At 35.5% G+C, this 17,227-nt stretch overlaps 2 long non-coding RNA genes across 4 annotated transcripts in view; one reads left to right on the top strand and one right to left on the bottom strand.

The window, feature by feature from the left end:
• The window catches only part of LOC143677328 (uncharacterized), a 43,689-nt gene extending 33,912 nt beyond the window's left edge, over window positions 1–9,777 (bottom strand). For both annotated transcript variants that reach the window (XR_013172541.1, XR_013172520.1), the window contains exon 1: window positions 9,647–9,777. This is a non-coding gene — a long non-coding RNA (uncharacterized LOC143677328). The remainder of the gene's footprint in view (window positions 1–9,646) is intronic.
• The window catches only part of LOC143677272 (uncharacterized), a 100,017-nt gene that overhangs the window by 38,564 nt on the left and 44,226 nt on the right, over window positions 1–17,227 (top strand). The gene's annotated exons all lie outside the window — the stretch shown is intronic.

The raw sequence follows: 17,227 nt of genomic DNA, 5'->3' as shown, positions 1-17,227 counted from the left end.
GTTTTTATAACTATGGAAGCCACCAACTCAAGTGCACTTATCATTTTAGCAATATTTTAACAAATGAATAGGTTTTATTGTATTCATATGGTAGACTAATATATGGCCATTTAATTGTTGACACAAAGCTTTTGTTCTAACAAGGAGTTTTTGACAAATTATTTTGTAAAAATTTGCAGGACAGTATGCCTCATAAAAACATATTTTGTTAAAAATCCTAATATATATATATATTAAGGGAAGATAATGGAGAATAGACACCAAACACTTAACTGTTGTGAGCACTAGAATTTGCGAATTCAGGGCTCCTCACTTTTTATTTTTTAAATTGTATATGAATATTTTCTAAAGCACATAAATTACCCTTATGATCTGGAAAGAGACAAGAAGGTGTTTCATTTATAAAGGAAATCAATAAAAATATTACAAAGAGCACCTGAGTTTAGGATCAAAAGAATTAATATTATTCTTGATCGTGTTACTAATTATATAAGTTAAGTAACTTACTCCAGTTTTCTAAACCTCAATTCCTTCATTTGTAAACCATATATAACAATATTTGTCCTATCCAAGGCCTGGGGACTTATGGGGGGAAATGAGATAAAGCATAAGCAAGATTTTAGAAACCATAAAAGTAATTTTCATATATTCAGTATAAATCTAGTCATTAAATATGTTAAGAAAACTTATTTTCAATAAGAAGGAAAGAGACAACAGATCTTTATGCATGATAACTTTAAGACCTAGCAACATACAAAGATGTTTAAAAAATCCTATTAAGCCATTTGAAAGGGAGTGGAAGTTGAAACTGTTAACTTCACCAGGTTTGGGAACAAAGAATATTTTGCTATTTTCCTGAGGCATCACGTATTTCCAATGATATGGTTCTTATCATCTGTCTCTAAATTTGTTTATGTATATTTTCTCTGCCAAGCTTATCTTTTTTTTTTTTTTGTAACTTTTCAATTGCTCTGCACTTCAGCCTTTGTGTATTTCAGAAAATTGAGCCACTACCGTTCTTAGTTCTGATTAGAATAGATGAACAAGGTCAGTGGCTCCTCATCACTTGCAAGAGAACAAAAAGACCTACTGACAGAAAAAATAGCCCAAACTCTCCTGTGCAAAATAATATGAAATTAAAGATTCTCAAACTTGTCCTCCACATCTTGATTGATGCTGAATTAACTTTAGCAATGTCTGCTGTAAAATATTTTTAAAAAGCTATGTTTGATGTTGAACAGCTTCACTGTGTATTTGATGGATCGTTTACTTTGAAAAGAGTGGTCCCATTTTCCTGTCACTTCCCTTCATTTTATTGTAGGAGTAAAAAGCTTGGTGAAACAAAGGTCATATGCAGCATCAATTAAAAAAAAAAAACACAACAACCTGACATTGCTTTCTTGGAGGACAAGTTTTGTGGAAAACTGGCATCCATAGCTAAAAATAAGTCTGCCCTTGGTATCATCTTTTTCTCAACAAATGGATACATCACCTTGTTAGAAGACACATGGATGGTCTATCATATGTATATAGTCAAAGACATCCCAAACTTCATATTTTCCATTTGTAAAATAGAAAGATAGAAAATTTCCAATAAAGAATACTGAAGGTCATACGCTTTGAGTTTTTATTGATGATTACAAAAGAAGTATGAACCATTTGCACACTACGTATAAAATAAATTTGGTATTCTATGACGTTTCCTTAGTATATGTTTTTTAATAGGAATGTAAATAAGGTAGAATTGTCTCTCTAAGTTCTCTATGTTCAGAGACTGCCAGATTAATAAGAAATAGGCTTTTATATAAAACACAGGAAGATGTGAAAGTGACAGAGTTGAGCTTTAGAAATGATAATGAGTTTAATCCAGAGAACTTTATTTTTAAAATGAAAAGTCTTTAAGCTAAAATAATTTCCTAAAAGGTTACATGGCTGCTTATTAGTGATTAATTAAGTTCGATAGCTTTGTTGAGCTTTATAACCTACCATATAATTCTCTCATTTAAAGTATACAAGCGGGTGTTTTTTGTATATTCACATGACAGCACAACCATCACCACAATTCAATTTTAGAACATTTTCTTCTCCCCCAAAGAAACCCACACTCAGCAATCAATTACCATTTCCTCTTTCTACCTGGCAACCTAAGCAACTATTTATCTGCATTCTGTCTCTATAGATTTGTTAATTCTAGATGTTTTGCATAAATGAATCATACAATATGTGGCCTTTTATTACAGGCTTCTTTCATTTAGTGCTAATGTTTTCAAGATTCATCCATGTTGTTGAATGTATTAAATGTACTTAATCTATTTTTAATGCCAAATAATACTCTTTTGTATGGATATACCATACTTTATTTATCCATTCATCAGTTGATGAACATTTGGGTTGTTTCCACTATTTGACTATCATGAATAATGCTTCTATGAACATTTATGTACACACTTTTTGTGAATATACTTTTTTAATTCTCTTGGGCTTACACCTAAGAATGGAATTAACTGGGTTATAAAGTAACTCTATGTTTAACATTATTTTAGATTCCCACCAGCAGTGTACAAGAGTATGAATTTCTCCACATCCTCACTAGCATTTGCTACTATCTGTGAATTTGATATTCTAGTGATGTGGTATCCCTGTGAAGTTTTGATTTCCATTTCCCTAATAACTAAAGATGGTGAAAATATTTTTATGTGCTTATTAGTTATTTGTATAGTTTATATGGAGAAATAGCCATCCAAAGTCTTCGTTCATTTTAAAATTAGGTTTTCTTTCTATTATTGAGATGTAAGTGTCCCTTTTATATTTTGGGTGTAAGCCCTTATCAGAGATCTGATTTGAAAAAATTTTCTCCCATTTGTCTCTTTGTTTTCTTGATAGTGTCCTTGGCACACATTGTTACTTTTGATATAGTCCAATTTATCTATTTATTTTGCTGTGGAGCCTTAGGTTCACATCTAAGAGATCACTGCCTAACCCAAGGTCATGAAAATTTGCTTTTGTGTCTTGTTCTTAAGAGTTGAATAGTTTTACCACTTAAAAATAGGTCTTTTGGGGTTTCTAGGTAAGTTGAAGGAATAGGGAGCTTCCAGACTCAGCTTGTCCTCTAAGACAACCAGGAACTGTCAGAAATAACTGCTTGGGACACCAGAGACCAGAAGAACATTGTATGCTACCAAGGAAAGAACAGAAGGAAGAGACTGATAACCCCGTAACCAAGAAATTAGGATTTAAGGGGTGATTGTAGTTGCTGAATCATATTCCATTTTGCTTTCTGGTATATTGGAGTAGACAAGGAGAAATACCTGAAATCTTGTACATCCTTTACCTTGTGTTCTTGTGATTGTAAAACCCTTGTGACTGACACGCTTACATCTATTTTATCTGGTTTTTCAACTTTGGAGTCTTGTGATCACTAAAGACAGCCCCTGATGTTTATTAATGGGGGACCTTTTCTCAGCCCAGAACTAACCCACCCCAATTCCAAAGTCATCTTGATAACTAAAACTGGCTCTAACTTGAAATGTGCAATAGCTTAGACTTTAATCTATAAGTGACTTATACCTCATTATAATACTAAAAATCATTCTCATTAGCATTATTAAGCCTGCCATTTTCCAACATACGTTCTGTGGCTAAGAATGTAATATAGCTGCACATGCTAAATAATTAGATCACCTCTAATTGCATCATCTAGAGCCATTCTGCTCATTATCCTAAAACCTGCCCATCTTTTGATAGTATAAAACTATCAGAATTACTGCAGATTGGGTAGACTGATTTTTGGGGCTGATAGGCCATCTGCTCTCTTGCTTCATGCCTACCAATAAACTCTTTGAAGTTCAGTGTTTCAGAGATTGGTCATTGAATTCATCAGGCAGAGAACACACTGCTTTTGTCTGGTAACAACCTGTGGTGAAAAGTAGTGAGTGGATGGACTGGTACCCATCTCCATTCTTATGCAGGCTGCTCTCAAATCCAGTCCTTACTGGAAATAAAAGTCATCTTCTCCAAGAGCAGTGGGGAAAATACACAGCTGAACACTGATCACAGCTTTTGATTAATAAATTTGGAATGCAGGGTCCTGGCTCTAAGGAAAGTAGGTGTTCCAGCCAGCCCAGGATGAAAAGAAACTGGCAGCTCCCATTTCAACTTTGCCCCCAACAGGAGTGGAAGCTGTCAGGATTTAGAGACACTGTGCCTTCTTGGGGCTATGGGGAGCAGTATGTTGAAGAAGGGCTTTTTCCAAGAACAGGGGTGGGGGACATGGCTGAACACCATTTGTGATTTTTGATTAATAAATATGAAATTCTGGGTCCTGACTCTGAGTGCAGCTATAGTTTCAGTGCATCCAGGATAAAAAGCATTTGGCAGCCTCTCTTTCAACCCCACCACAGATAAGGGTGAAAGCAGAGTTGATTCAAAGACACAGTGCCTTTATAGGGCTGAGGGGAGCAGGTTGCTAAAGGGTGGCTTTTCCCCCAAAAAGAGTGGGGGGCACTGCTTAGCATTGTTTATGGCTTTAGATGAGCAAATTCAGATCTCTAAGTCCAGGCTGTATTTCAGGGTTTCAACTTGCCTTGGACAGAAGCAGCTGGCAGCCTCTGTTTCAACCTTGCCCCTAAAAGAGATAGAGTTGGTTGAGACTTAAAGGCACAGTAACACCTTAGGAGTAGGGGAACAGTTGACTGAAGAGCAGTATCTGGTGGGCAGACCAGGAGGATATAGATTCAGGGAGATGTTAAAGAGAAGTCTGAATCCTTCTGGGTATCATCCCCAGGGCACATTGGCACCAATCTATGCTCCCTTTGTGGGTCCCTGGCTCTGTTTTAACTGGGAAATACTGATGTACAAAGTCCTATCCAGGGTGAAACTTCTCCCAGAATTTTCCCTCCAGGTAAAAGCAGCTAGAGACAACAAAAGAAGTGGCAAAACAAACTAGAAGGAAATTAAAAACAAACAATTAGATCAGATCAATATTCACAGAGAAGGAACGGGTGAAAGGGAGCTTTTTACTGAGGGAAAAACAATTGCACAAATAGTGCAACCTAAACAACTGCAGCATATATTTAGGGCAAGAAACAAATGGCTAAAAGCTGAAAAATTAAATTAGTTTAGAAACAACAAGCTTTTCTAAAGGTGTATAATAAGTTGAATCAAGTGTCAAAGAAATGCTTTAGCACAAAGCAAATCAATAAGAAAACCCTAAGCACGAGAGAGGAACTGACCTCCAGAATAAACTCATCAAGATAATCCAATGCCTTTTGACCCCAGTAAAAAGTTATAAGCCATACTAGGAAACAGAAAGATATGGCCCAGTCAAAAGAAAGTAATAAAACTAAAGAGGGGAAGTAGAATTTGGAGCAACTAATCAAAGATGTTCAAACAAATCTCCTAAATCAATTTTAGAAGATAAATTATTAAAGAGATAAAGCTGATTAAGAAGACACCATGTGAGCACAAAGGAACATTTAGAAAACATAAAGAGGAATGTATAGTAATGGGAGTGAAAGACAAAATGGAAGAATTTAAAAATACACTAGAGCCATACAACGGCAGTTTTGAACAGACAAAAAGAAAAAAATCAATGAACTAGAAGACAGAACATTTGAAATCGCATACAGAAGCAAAGGTAGAGAAAAGAACAGAAAAAATTGAATGGTGTCTCAGGAATTTGAATGACAGCACAAAGCATACAAATATACATCATGGGTGTCCCAGAAAGAGAAGAGAAAGGAAAAGAGGCAGAAAGAATATTTGAGCAAAAAGCATCTGAAAATTTCTCAACTCCTATGAACAACATAAATATACATGTTCAGGAAGCACAATTGTACTCCAAACAGAATAAATCCTGATAGACCTACTCTGTGATGCATATTAATTAGAATGTCAAATGACAAAGATAAGGAAAGAATCCTGAAAGCAGCAAGAAAAAAATGATCTGTCACATACAAGGGAAACACAATAAGGCTAAGTGTCGATTTCTCATCAGAAACCATGGAGGCAAAAAGACAGTGGTATGATAAATTCAAGGTACTGAAAGACAAAAACTCCCAGCCAATAATTCATTATCTGATAAAACTGCCCTTCAAAAATGAGGGAGAGTTTAAAATGTTCCACAGAGCAACAGAAACTGAGAGGGTATGTCAGTAAGAGATCTACCCTACAAAAAATACTAAGGGGAGTTCTGCAGGCTGAAAAGAAAAGACAGGAGAGAGAGATTTAGAGGAGAGTGTAGAAATGAAGATTATCAATATGAGTAACTAAAAGGGTAAAAAGATAGACAAAAATAAGATATGATATATAAAAATGAAGGGATAAAATGATTGAAGTAAGTGCTGCCTATAAATATCATTGAAAATTAATGGATTAAATGCCCCAATCAACAGACAAAGATTGGCAGAATGGATAAAAAGTACAATCCATCTATATGCTTTCTACAAGAGATTAAACTTAAGCCCAAGGACACACATGGGTTGAAAGTGGAGGGTTGGAAAAAGATATATTATGTATATAATAACCAAAAAATATGCTGGTGTAGTATACCAATATTGGACAAAATAGACTTTAAATTCAAAAGTGGTAGAGAAGACAAAGAAGGACACCATGCATAAGTAAAAGGGACAATCCACCAAGAAGAAATAATAATGGTAAATATTTATGCACCTAACCTGGATACTCCAAAATACAGGAGGTAAACATTGGCAAAACTGAAAGGATGAAATAAACATTTATACTATAATTGTTGGAGACTTTAATACACCACTCTCACCAATAGATAAAACATTCAGACAGAGGATCAATAAGGAAACAGAGAGCTTGAATAACATGGTAAATGAACAAGGCCAACAAACATTTGCAGAACATTAAACCCCAAAACAAGAGGATATACATTCTCTTCGAGTGCTCAAGGATCATTCTCCAGGAGAGACCACATGTTTGGTCACCAAAAAAGCCTCAATAAATAAAAAAAAAAAATGAAATTATACAAAGCAATCTCTCTGATCATAATGGAATGAAGCTGGAAATCAGTAACTTGTAGAGAACCAGAAAATTCACAAACATATGGAGACTAAACAACACGTTCTTAAACTACCAATAGTCAAAGAAGAAATTGCCAGAGAAATCAGTACATATGTACAGATGAATGAAAATGAAAAAGCAACATATCAAAACTTATGGGATACAGCAAAGTGAAAGCTAAGAAGGGAATTTATAGCCCTAAGTACCTATATTAAAAATGAAGAAAGTGCTAAAATCATAGACCAACCTGCACACCTGAAGAAACTCGAAAAAGAACAGCAAACCTATCCAAAGCAAGAAGAAGGAAAGAAAGAAAGATTAGAGCAGAAATAAGTGAAATCATCAAGGGTCTTATTTACAAATGGGCTCACAGCCACAGTTCAAGGGGTTGGGACTGTACATGCCATTTGTGGGAGACAAGTTGGTCTGAACGTTTCACTTTCAACATGGCTTTCTGTGTTAGTGTGTGAAAGGGTTAGGAGAAGTATTTTTTAAAGGTGGTGGAGAAACGTGATGGATTTGCTGTGCTCTCTCTCTCTCTCTCTCTCTCTCTCTTCAATTAAGATAAGAGCATCAGTTCATTGTTTTCTCTCCTGGACATTTGGGAAGAAACAGAAGCAGACATTATATGATATAAGACTGATATGTTTTAATGTAGAAGACAATTATAGTAGATGTCAGTTCTGCATCTGGGGCATAAGTACGTTATAAGGACTGCCTATAGCAGGAAGTCTGGGGTGGAAGATAAAAATAGGCATACCGAGAAGAGTGACGACAAGGAGCAGTCAATCATTTTTCTAATATAAATCTCACAGGGCTTTTAATTTCTCTAAGAATAGACCAGATTCCCAAGAAGCCCTAGAGTTCGAATGTACTAGATGTTGTCGGGTTTGTCCTGTGAAAGTTACTATACGATTGTCTACGATTGAAGCAGCATATGCGCACACACTTTGGTCTCACGGGATTCCAGTGTTTGCTGGGTGCACCTGCTCAAAAGAGTCTCTAAAAGAAACTGGTAAATGTGTAACTATCATAGGCATAATAAAGCATGGCATATGAAGTTACGTAAACTGCAATATAATTATCAATAAATTTCATTAAACTCCTATTATGTACAGTTAATTTTGCTGGGTTCTTAGGATAGAAAATACATAAGACATGACTGCATCTCTCACAGATCTAAAAATCTTGTTAGAGCAGAGAACAGAGACATTATTTTAGTTAAAATTCTTTAGTCTATAAGTAGCCAGACAGCTAATTAAGTTGGTTTAGATAAAAATAAATATAAACACAATGCCAAATCACGAGGTAGAGAGGACAACAGGATGACCCCGTGAACTAACCCTGGCTGTTGCCTTAGATTCTCTTGGCTCTGTTTTTAGACTGGTGGTGCTTGGAACATGTGCCTGTTCCCAGAACTCAAAACTGTCTCCCAAATCACAAGATTGTGGCCCAATAAAGGAAGAATGTACGCTAGGGAGAAAGCCACAATTTTCTCAATGAACGTAAAATTATTAATTACATGTATGGCAAATTTAAGAAAGAAAGGAGAATTATAGCTAAAAGAACTTAGAGGAAAGAATAATTACCAGGGTGGAAATTAATGGGAATCCTTAATAGAGCATGCAGAAATTGTGCTAAGCTGTTATAGTAAAGAAGAGTCAAGTAAAACGGTAAAAAAGGAATATTATTGCAGACAAAAAGAATAGCAGAATCATAAAGGCAGCCTTGAGCAGAATGTGTTTAAGTTTCAATAAAAAGACCATCTTTACTTGAATGAATATAGTGGCTAGAGACTGCGAGAGAACCAAGGTGACAAAAAAGGCTTTTGTATTAGTCTAAGGAATTTGGATTCATCCTGCTGGCAGTAAAGTACACAGCTTCAAGGAAAACCCAATAGATTCTAATTTGCCCCTGACTAGCTTTACAACTATGTAAATCATCTAGGCCTGAGATTATAAAATTATCATTATAAAATAAGCAGTTTGGGTGGAAGGGCACACGAGGAGTTCTCACCTGCCATGCGGGAGACCTGTGTTTGATTCCTGGCCCATGCACTTCCCAAAAACAAGTAAACAAGCAAACAAACAAAAACTCAACAAATCGTTTGCAATAACGGGATATTCACATGGAAAAAGAATGAAATGTAACCCCTGCCATATGGCACACCAAAAACAACAAAAACAGAAACAAAAAAAGCAGGTTAGAATAAGTGATTCCTAAATTACCTTCCAATCTTCAATTTCCCTTAGACTCTATCAACCTCTTGAATTTCATAGCATCTGAAAGTTTTTGAGCAAGGGATGAATATACAAAGCACTGGGTTAGAAAGATAGGACTGATGACAGTATGTAGAATCACTCTGAATAGAGCAGCCCTGGCTTTAGGTATTTCAGGTAGGAGACAAATATAGCTTGGGCATCATGTCATAAGACCTCTAACTAGAACTGTAGCTATGAGACTGGAAAAGAAAAAAAATACTTGTTTGGCAGGGGGAAGGTTTTGGAGAAACTTTATGACATGGTAAGACTGTATAATACAGAATAGGGAGGTGAAATGCATAAAGATATGTCCAGGGATACGAGCTCGAGTAAATATGTTTCAGGTATTTGTCTCCTACCTGAAATACCTGAAGCCAGGGCTGCTCTGTAAATGTCAAGAAGGTGGAAATTAAGAGCCAGAGACAGTTTGAGCAAAATAAATCATTGAGTTCTCTAAGTGGAGCTGATGAGCAGGCCACAGAACATGGGTTGAAATGTTGCTTGGAGTGGTTGCTTGGAGACCATTCACAGACGGGCAAGGGGTGAAACTAAGATAGAGTGAGAATAAAGATAAGATCATTGCTAGTTCAGAGCAAAAAGGAAAGAGGTAAAATATTTAAGTGGTCAATGGGAAGATGAAATTGAAGAAGGGAGGGAAACTGAGTTGTGTTCTGAAAGCAGAGAAAACCCTGGCAATGCTGCAAAGACGTCATGGAGAGCAAGAACTGAGACACGGATATTAATGTGGCAAAAAGTAGATCACACATTGGTGAGCCTGGGAAGAGCAGTTGTTGTAGAATGAGAAAGGTAGTACTATACAGCAAAGGTTTAAGAAGTGAAAAAAAAGAGAGCTGGCCAATGCAGACTTTTATTTGGCAACTTTGATGTTGAAAGGAAAGACTGATAGGGATATATTTCAAAATAGGAAAGCAAAGGCATTGATTGTTTTTAATCAGAGAGGAAAAAGTAAGTACAAAGGAAGAGGGACTTAAAAAGATAATGAATCTTTAGTTGAGAAAAGAAGCAGGTGAGGTGATAGAGTGTAAGAAACAACACAAGTGAAGGATGGAGCCTTTGAAAGGAGACACCTTTCTCGTAGATATATGATGTGGTAGGGAGAGAAGTTGCTTTTGGAGAAATTTTGATTTTACTTTCAGAAAATATTAAGTAATTCATTGAATGATTATCATTTCTATGTCATGTATTACCTATTTATTATATTCCAGAAGCAATGTTAATTGCTTTATGCATGCAATTTCAGTTCTCACAGCAATCCTATGAGATGAGTAGCATTATAATTCACTATTTATAGATTATAAAATTGAAGGGATTGGATTTAGGTAATTTAGCCAAGATCATAAAATGATGAAAGCATGATTTAAACCCAAGTCTGTCTAACTCTCCTTTTAACTATTACACTAATATTTGTTATGTTGACTTTATTTACTCTTTTCCATAAATTAAGAGAAGACATCATTTGCTTACACTTGGAGCATGGAATATGTTTTTGGACAAGATTTGTGACCACAATACCAAAAAAAAAAATCTATTTTTATGTCTGGGAGGATAGTCTAAGTTGGACAAGAAATATGAAAGCTCAAGCTAGTAAGTGTTTCTGATTCCCAAGTGTCTAACTTCTAAAGAGGTAGGTAACCAGTGGTATAGACTGGAGGGAATGTCATACTCATAGGCATAGAACGCTGACCTTCTCCAGTAGGGAGCAGCACACACCAACATGTGCAGCCTTTTACTGCATCTGCAAGCAATTCATGTAAGACAAAGAAAGACCATTGAAGGGCCCACTGTAGACATGTAGTGAAAAATTTGAACCTAAAAGGTCCTGCTTTTAGAAAGCATTATGTGAAGTGCATAGACCACAGTTTTACTCTTACTGTATTATATATTCATGAGTTAAAAGACTTATTCTGTTAGTTCTGGTTGAGAGTGTTCTTAGAAACTGAACAGATTATAATATAACCTCAAAATCAAATATATGTTGACATAATTTCAAACAGAAGCATAATCTTTAAAACTCAAGGGTAATATAAGGAATTTTACAAAACCAGTCTTGGAAATTGATGCATTAAAGGCTTTCCAGTATCTATTATTTTGGGATATGAAAAGAAAGTAATAGCTGTCTCTGACTATATGAAAAAGAACTTGATACTACTAAAAGATGGAATACATTTTTGCATTTAGAAGGTCAATAGGCTGTGACAGGTTCTTGCTATAATTATTACACATCTTGTTTTGTGTTTTTCAACTTACTGTTATCTCATTAAGCACTCCGGTTTTTTTTTTTAATTATTACTTCAGTCTGAAGATATAAAAGTTAATGTACAGAATAAAAATTGTGGTTGTTTACTGAGGATGCAGATGAAGAATTTAGAATTGGAAGAGAAATTCAACACTTCTTGTGACTAAACATTTTGGTTAAATATAAAGAAACATGTTTCAAGGAAATCTTGGACTCTTACTCTTGATAAAAACAGAATTTAAAAATTAGATGCATGAATTCTTGCATTAAAATGTTGAGAATTACTTGTAGGGAATAAACTAAGATTTATTAATAAACCTAGCAGGAGATTCAAGTTTATTATATCATTTAATTAATAGACATCATTTTATAGCTGAGAAAAGGAGGATTAAGCAGATTATGTACTTTGTCTAGTTTCCTGCAGCTGGTGAGGCTAGGATTCAAACATGGGCCTACCTCACTGATGATCTTTCCAAAACACCATGCCACATGGGATGATTCCCCTGATTCTAATATAGATATTTAAATCCTCCACATAGAACATATTCTAATGAGTTAAGAGTCCTAAAAAGGATCGAGAGCAAGGTGGCTTAGAAAAGCAAAAGTAGATAGTCTTCTAAACATTTCCCTTTTCTTTCTTCCCTCAGTACATTTCAGAAGACAATTCATAAATCACAAAGGAAGGAAGGAGTAAGAGGAGGGGCTCTAAATACAGATATAGCGTCATCCAGAAAAATGATTTTTTTTAAAGCCCATGTCCTGAAAGAACTCTACTTTTTTTTCCTGTGTCTTTCTTCCCTTTAAACACTCTCCTCCTCAGGTAGCCAGTTTCCTCCCATCCTGCCCTCCTGGACCACGCTGGTATGTTGTGTTAGGTTTGCCTTCCCAGAATAGAAGCCCATTCCTAATCTTTGACAGTCCACATCCCAGCAAAGTACAAGGTTCTGCACAGGGCTACCAGCTCATCTGTAAATCACATTTAGCATTGTGGACGCCTTCTAACTAAAGTTTTTGCATTCTTTTTTACAATTTGAGATATAAACTAAAATAAACTGCGCATAATCAAAGCATACAATTTAATTAGTTCAGCATTTGCATACATCTATAAAACTATCATCATAGTAAGGATAACCCACGCTTCCATAACTCCTAAAAGTTTCCTTGTGCCCCTCAGCATATCCCTTCTACTCATGTCCCCAGGCAATCACTGACCTGCTTTTGGTCACAATAGATTTACTTACAAGACATAGGATTTATATAAATGAAATAAGATATCATGGAGAAGCTGTCTGAGTGGTCACTGAAAACATAAAAAAAGATGTTCAATATTTTTCAGTCATCAGGAAAACAGAAAGTAAAACTGCAGTGAGGAAGTGATGCATACTTATCAGATTGGTTAAAATTAAACAGGTAATGCCAAATGTTGGTACCTGCCATATGACCTAGTCATTCCTCTCCTGGGTAATTACCCAAAAGAAATGAAAGCGTATGCCCACATCAAAACTTGTACATGGAGGCTCAGGGCAGCTTTATTTCTAACAACCGCAAATGTGCAACAACTCAGGTATCCATCAATTTGTGAATTGCTAATCAAATTATGAAATATTGATACAATGAAACACTACTCAAAATAAAAAGAAGGAAAAATTTGTACATGCAAGAACTTGCATGAATCTCAAAGTGTTCACATTTTTTAAAAGAAGCCTCTGCCTGCCTTTAAGTCAGATGTTATTCTTGAGAGAGGAGGAGGTGGAATACAAGTGAGAAAGGAGCTCTGGACTTATTGTAATCACTTGAAGATCGTTCACTCCACGTATACACAGGCAGAGAACTGCATGGAGCTTATTGGGAAAAGTGAGAGTGAGAGAGAGAAAAAAAAATACTAGCAACCTCTTTCTCCTTCTCCCTGCCTCCAAAGCATAATTTTTATGTCTTTCCACAAAAAAAAGTTTAGAGCCATAAAAACTGACACCTAAGGAGACCTTAACCACACAGATCTAATTGAATCCTGCGGCCCAAGTAGAAATCCAGTTAAATACTGACAGGGAACATTTTCTATAGGGTAATAGTACTTCAGAGTTGTTCTTAGAAGAAGCACATCATAAGATAAAACAAGATGTGAGCTATTTAAGGAATAAGCAATGCTTTTCTATTCCCTGTTATTAAGATTCTTCTTTCCCCTTTCTTCCCCATAGCCTAATTTCTTGTATAATTTGGCATCATTCCACAAAACTACTTTTGGATATCATATTACTATACATTCAGTCATAGGCTCTCCATGTTATTTATTCTAAACTGCTCTTCTTGCTACTATGAGATAGTCTTGGTATGAAATTTGGTATGGAATATTTGTCTAGGTGCTTCCCATTGATTTGTGCATACTGTGACTTTTATTCATACTTCTGACTCCCGTCTTAGGTTCTTAAATACAGCCATCGGGGGAAAAGAAAAAAAAAACATTAAGCTTTTCTTTCTCCGTTCACATTTCCTCATTTCAATCTCATCTTGCATTGCTTGAATAAACAAATTTGCATACTTATTTATCAAACTGATAGTATGGCAGGTATTTAGCGACTTCCCTGTCTCTAAGCACCATCTAAGCCAGGATCACTTCCCCTCCACCATCCTTCCACATTTGCATGCATCCCATAAATCCAGTTTCTACATTTTTGTTTTCTCCAGATGTTTTATAATTGCTCCATTCTCTCTCTTACAAAATGAGACCCCATAATATTAATTAAAAACAATCCGCTGCTTGTGTCAGTTAGAATGACATATGACATATGAAAACATCTTAGATAATAGCAGGACCAGAATCTTCCTCCGAACAGAGAAGGCAGATTATTTGGGAAAGTTATTAGCAGTATGCACCTGCCACAAATAAATGACATGTTGGTAATTGTGAAACTTTGACTAAAATAGAAAGAAAATAAACAGACAATTCCATTGTCGATTTACAACTAATAGGAATTGGAATTACATTTGCATTCTTTTTCACATATGAAGCATTTTAAACTGATTTAAACCATTTATTTCTGTAAAATCACCTTTCACCAGGTTGTGCTTTATTGCTGAAAAACGTAATTATTACAATTTTAAATACCTGTAATCAAATCAAGTTAAATGTACTGGAAAGTTAAGGAATTTAAATACATTTCATATCTATTTTTCTAACTTTGGTTTCCAAGAAAGCAGGCAGAAGCTGATATAAAGGATTGCTTTATTCATCTGGGAAGCGATCTTGGGGAGCAGGAGTGAGAGACAGAAGTGAGAAAGGAAAGAGGGAAAAACAACACAAGGAGGCAGCATTGAGTTGACTATTACTATACATAATATAGTAATAGGAACCTTATAAAATACCTCTCAGCAGTATTTACCCAGAGGAAAGTGTAATCTACCAGCTTCCAATCTCCTCTGATGATGGCTGGCTTCATGGGTCTCGTCTTAGTTTGCCAGGGCTGCTGTGACAAATACCATGCAACTGGGTGGGCTTAAACAACAGCTCATGGTTTTGTATGCTAGACGTCGAACATGAAAGTATTGGCAAGGTTTGCTTTCTTCCAGAGTCTGTAACATCCCAGTATCTCTCCATCACATGGCCATTACTCTGTCTCCGTGTGTCTGCTCTTCATGATTTCTGCTGACCTTTGGCTTCTCCTGACTGACTGATTTCAAATTTTTTCACGTTTTTAAGACTCCAGTCATATGGCTCAAGACCTACCTGATTCAACTTGGGCTCATCAAAATAGGATTTTCCAAGTTCCTATTCACAGATGAGTCCACAATTCAACTAACAGTAACATCTTCAAAGGTTTTATTCACAAATGGGTTCACTCTCACAGGACTCGGGGAGACACATGTCTTGTGTAGGGGGTATGACTCAATTCCCAACAGGTGCTAACCGCCCGCGCTTCCTGGTTGCACTTGTCTGACTGTCCAGTGGGTTCCTGAAGATGTCCCATGCCCCGAGTAGGAGCCCCAAGTAGGAAGCCAAAGGCATGACCTAGAAAAGCACGATCAAGTTACAATAGAATGCAGCTGTGGAAGCAACAGCTGATGTAAGAGAGAAGGCCAAGAGGATTTAAATAGCCCACAGGAGGATCTGATACAGAGCCACTGACATAAATGACAATATCAGTGTTAGCAGATAAGGGATTTTGATAGCCATTTGCCTAAAGTGCAGATGCTAAGGGATAAAATTGCATTTCCATAGCTGGATATAAATACAGACAGATATATAACTATTTTAATTTTAAGAATGCTGATATGTGTCTAAATATAGTGATAACAAAAATAACCAGTTTAGTGATTACAAAATTAGCTTGAGTATTGATTAAAAAGACATTCAGATATAGGATTGTACAACCACAATGAACCTTATTGTAAATGATGACAATAGTTAAAAGTACATTTATAAAAATTATCTTTCATGAATTGTAACAAATGTACCACATTAATGCAAGGTGTTAATAAAAGGGAACTCTGTATACCACAAATTTTCTGTAAAATTACAATGCCTTTAATTCTTTTTTTTTAAACATGGGCAAGTACCGGGAATTGAACCCAGGTCTCCAGGACAACAGATAAGAACTCTACCACTAAGCCACCATTGCCTGCCCACTTTTAATTTTTTTTAAAAAAGGGAATTAGAAGTGTAGTTTGCAGGAGTTTCACAGATTTAGTCAGGCCAATCCCCATGCATACAAGGCTACTTGATTCAGTCTTTATCATTTCCTGCTCTTTCTCTAAATGTGGTCTTTAATCCAATGCGTATAATCTGGACATGTTTGTAATCACTGTGATTATCACTTTGCATTCTGTTTTTAACAACATTTTCTTGTTGCTGTACAGTATTCATCTCTATAATTTTAATCACAACATGTTATTTTATCAAGTTGAACTACTGTAATTTATTTAGTAATTCCTTTACCATTGGGCACCTAGTATGTTTCAAAATATGTTCCATACTGAAGCTAAATTATGTTGTAATTAGCATCTTTATGGCCATTATCTTTTCTTTCTTCTGCCTTACTCCTACAGATAGATGCTATTTTTCAGAGAACGAGGTAAAGAAGATGGACATATTTATTGTTCTTGATAGATACTGTCAAACATTTTTTCCTAAAGGCCTGAATCAGTTTATATTGTCATATTTCACCACACGCTAATATTTGGAGTTAGTGTAAAACTACTGTTAAATTAATAGTTTATAATGATCGATATGTTACGACATATTGTTTTTACATTTAACTCCTTAAAATTTTGGCAGAATTTTTCTTTCAGCTTTTCTCTATATTAAATATTAGTGCATATTCTTTGACCACAAGCCAGTTTCTTAATGGCCCTTTTTGTCAGTCTGGATGCAATAAAAATGAGTTTTCATTATTTCCAGTTGACAAGTATAGCTGTGAGTTAATATGTTTTCTCACAACACAATACTCAAGAGGGCATTTTAATAACAGCAGCAGATTCTGGTCATATGCATTTGGATTAAAAATGTAAATGAGAAAAACAATATATGCAGAAACGTAAAAAAGATACTATACAAATGCCAATAAGGATGACATATGACCATATTTTCCCTTTTATTGAATTATTATTCAATAAAATTTTATTCAATAAAATTATAATAAAAGAAATTTGATTTGAATCCACCTAACCTGCTTTGGAAAATATGCAAGGT

This window comes from Tamandua tetradactyla, chromosome 1 (assembly GCF_023851605.1).
Source record: "Tamandua tetradactyla isolate mTamTet1 chromosome 1, mTamTet1.pri, whole genome shotgun sequence".
Taxonomy (NCBI): Eukaryota; Metazoa; Chordata; class Mammalia; order Pilosa; family Myrmecophagidae; genus Tamandua; species Tamandua tetradactyla.
The sequence above is the reverse complement of the archived record's forward strand: the minus strand, read 5'-3'. Positions and strand labels throughout refer to the sequence as shown.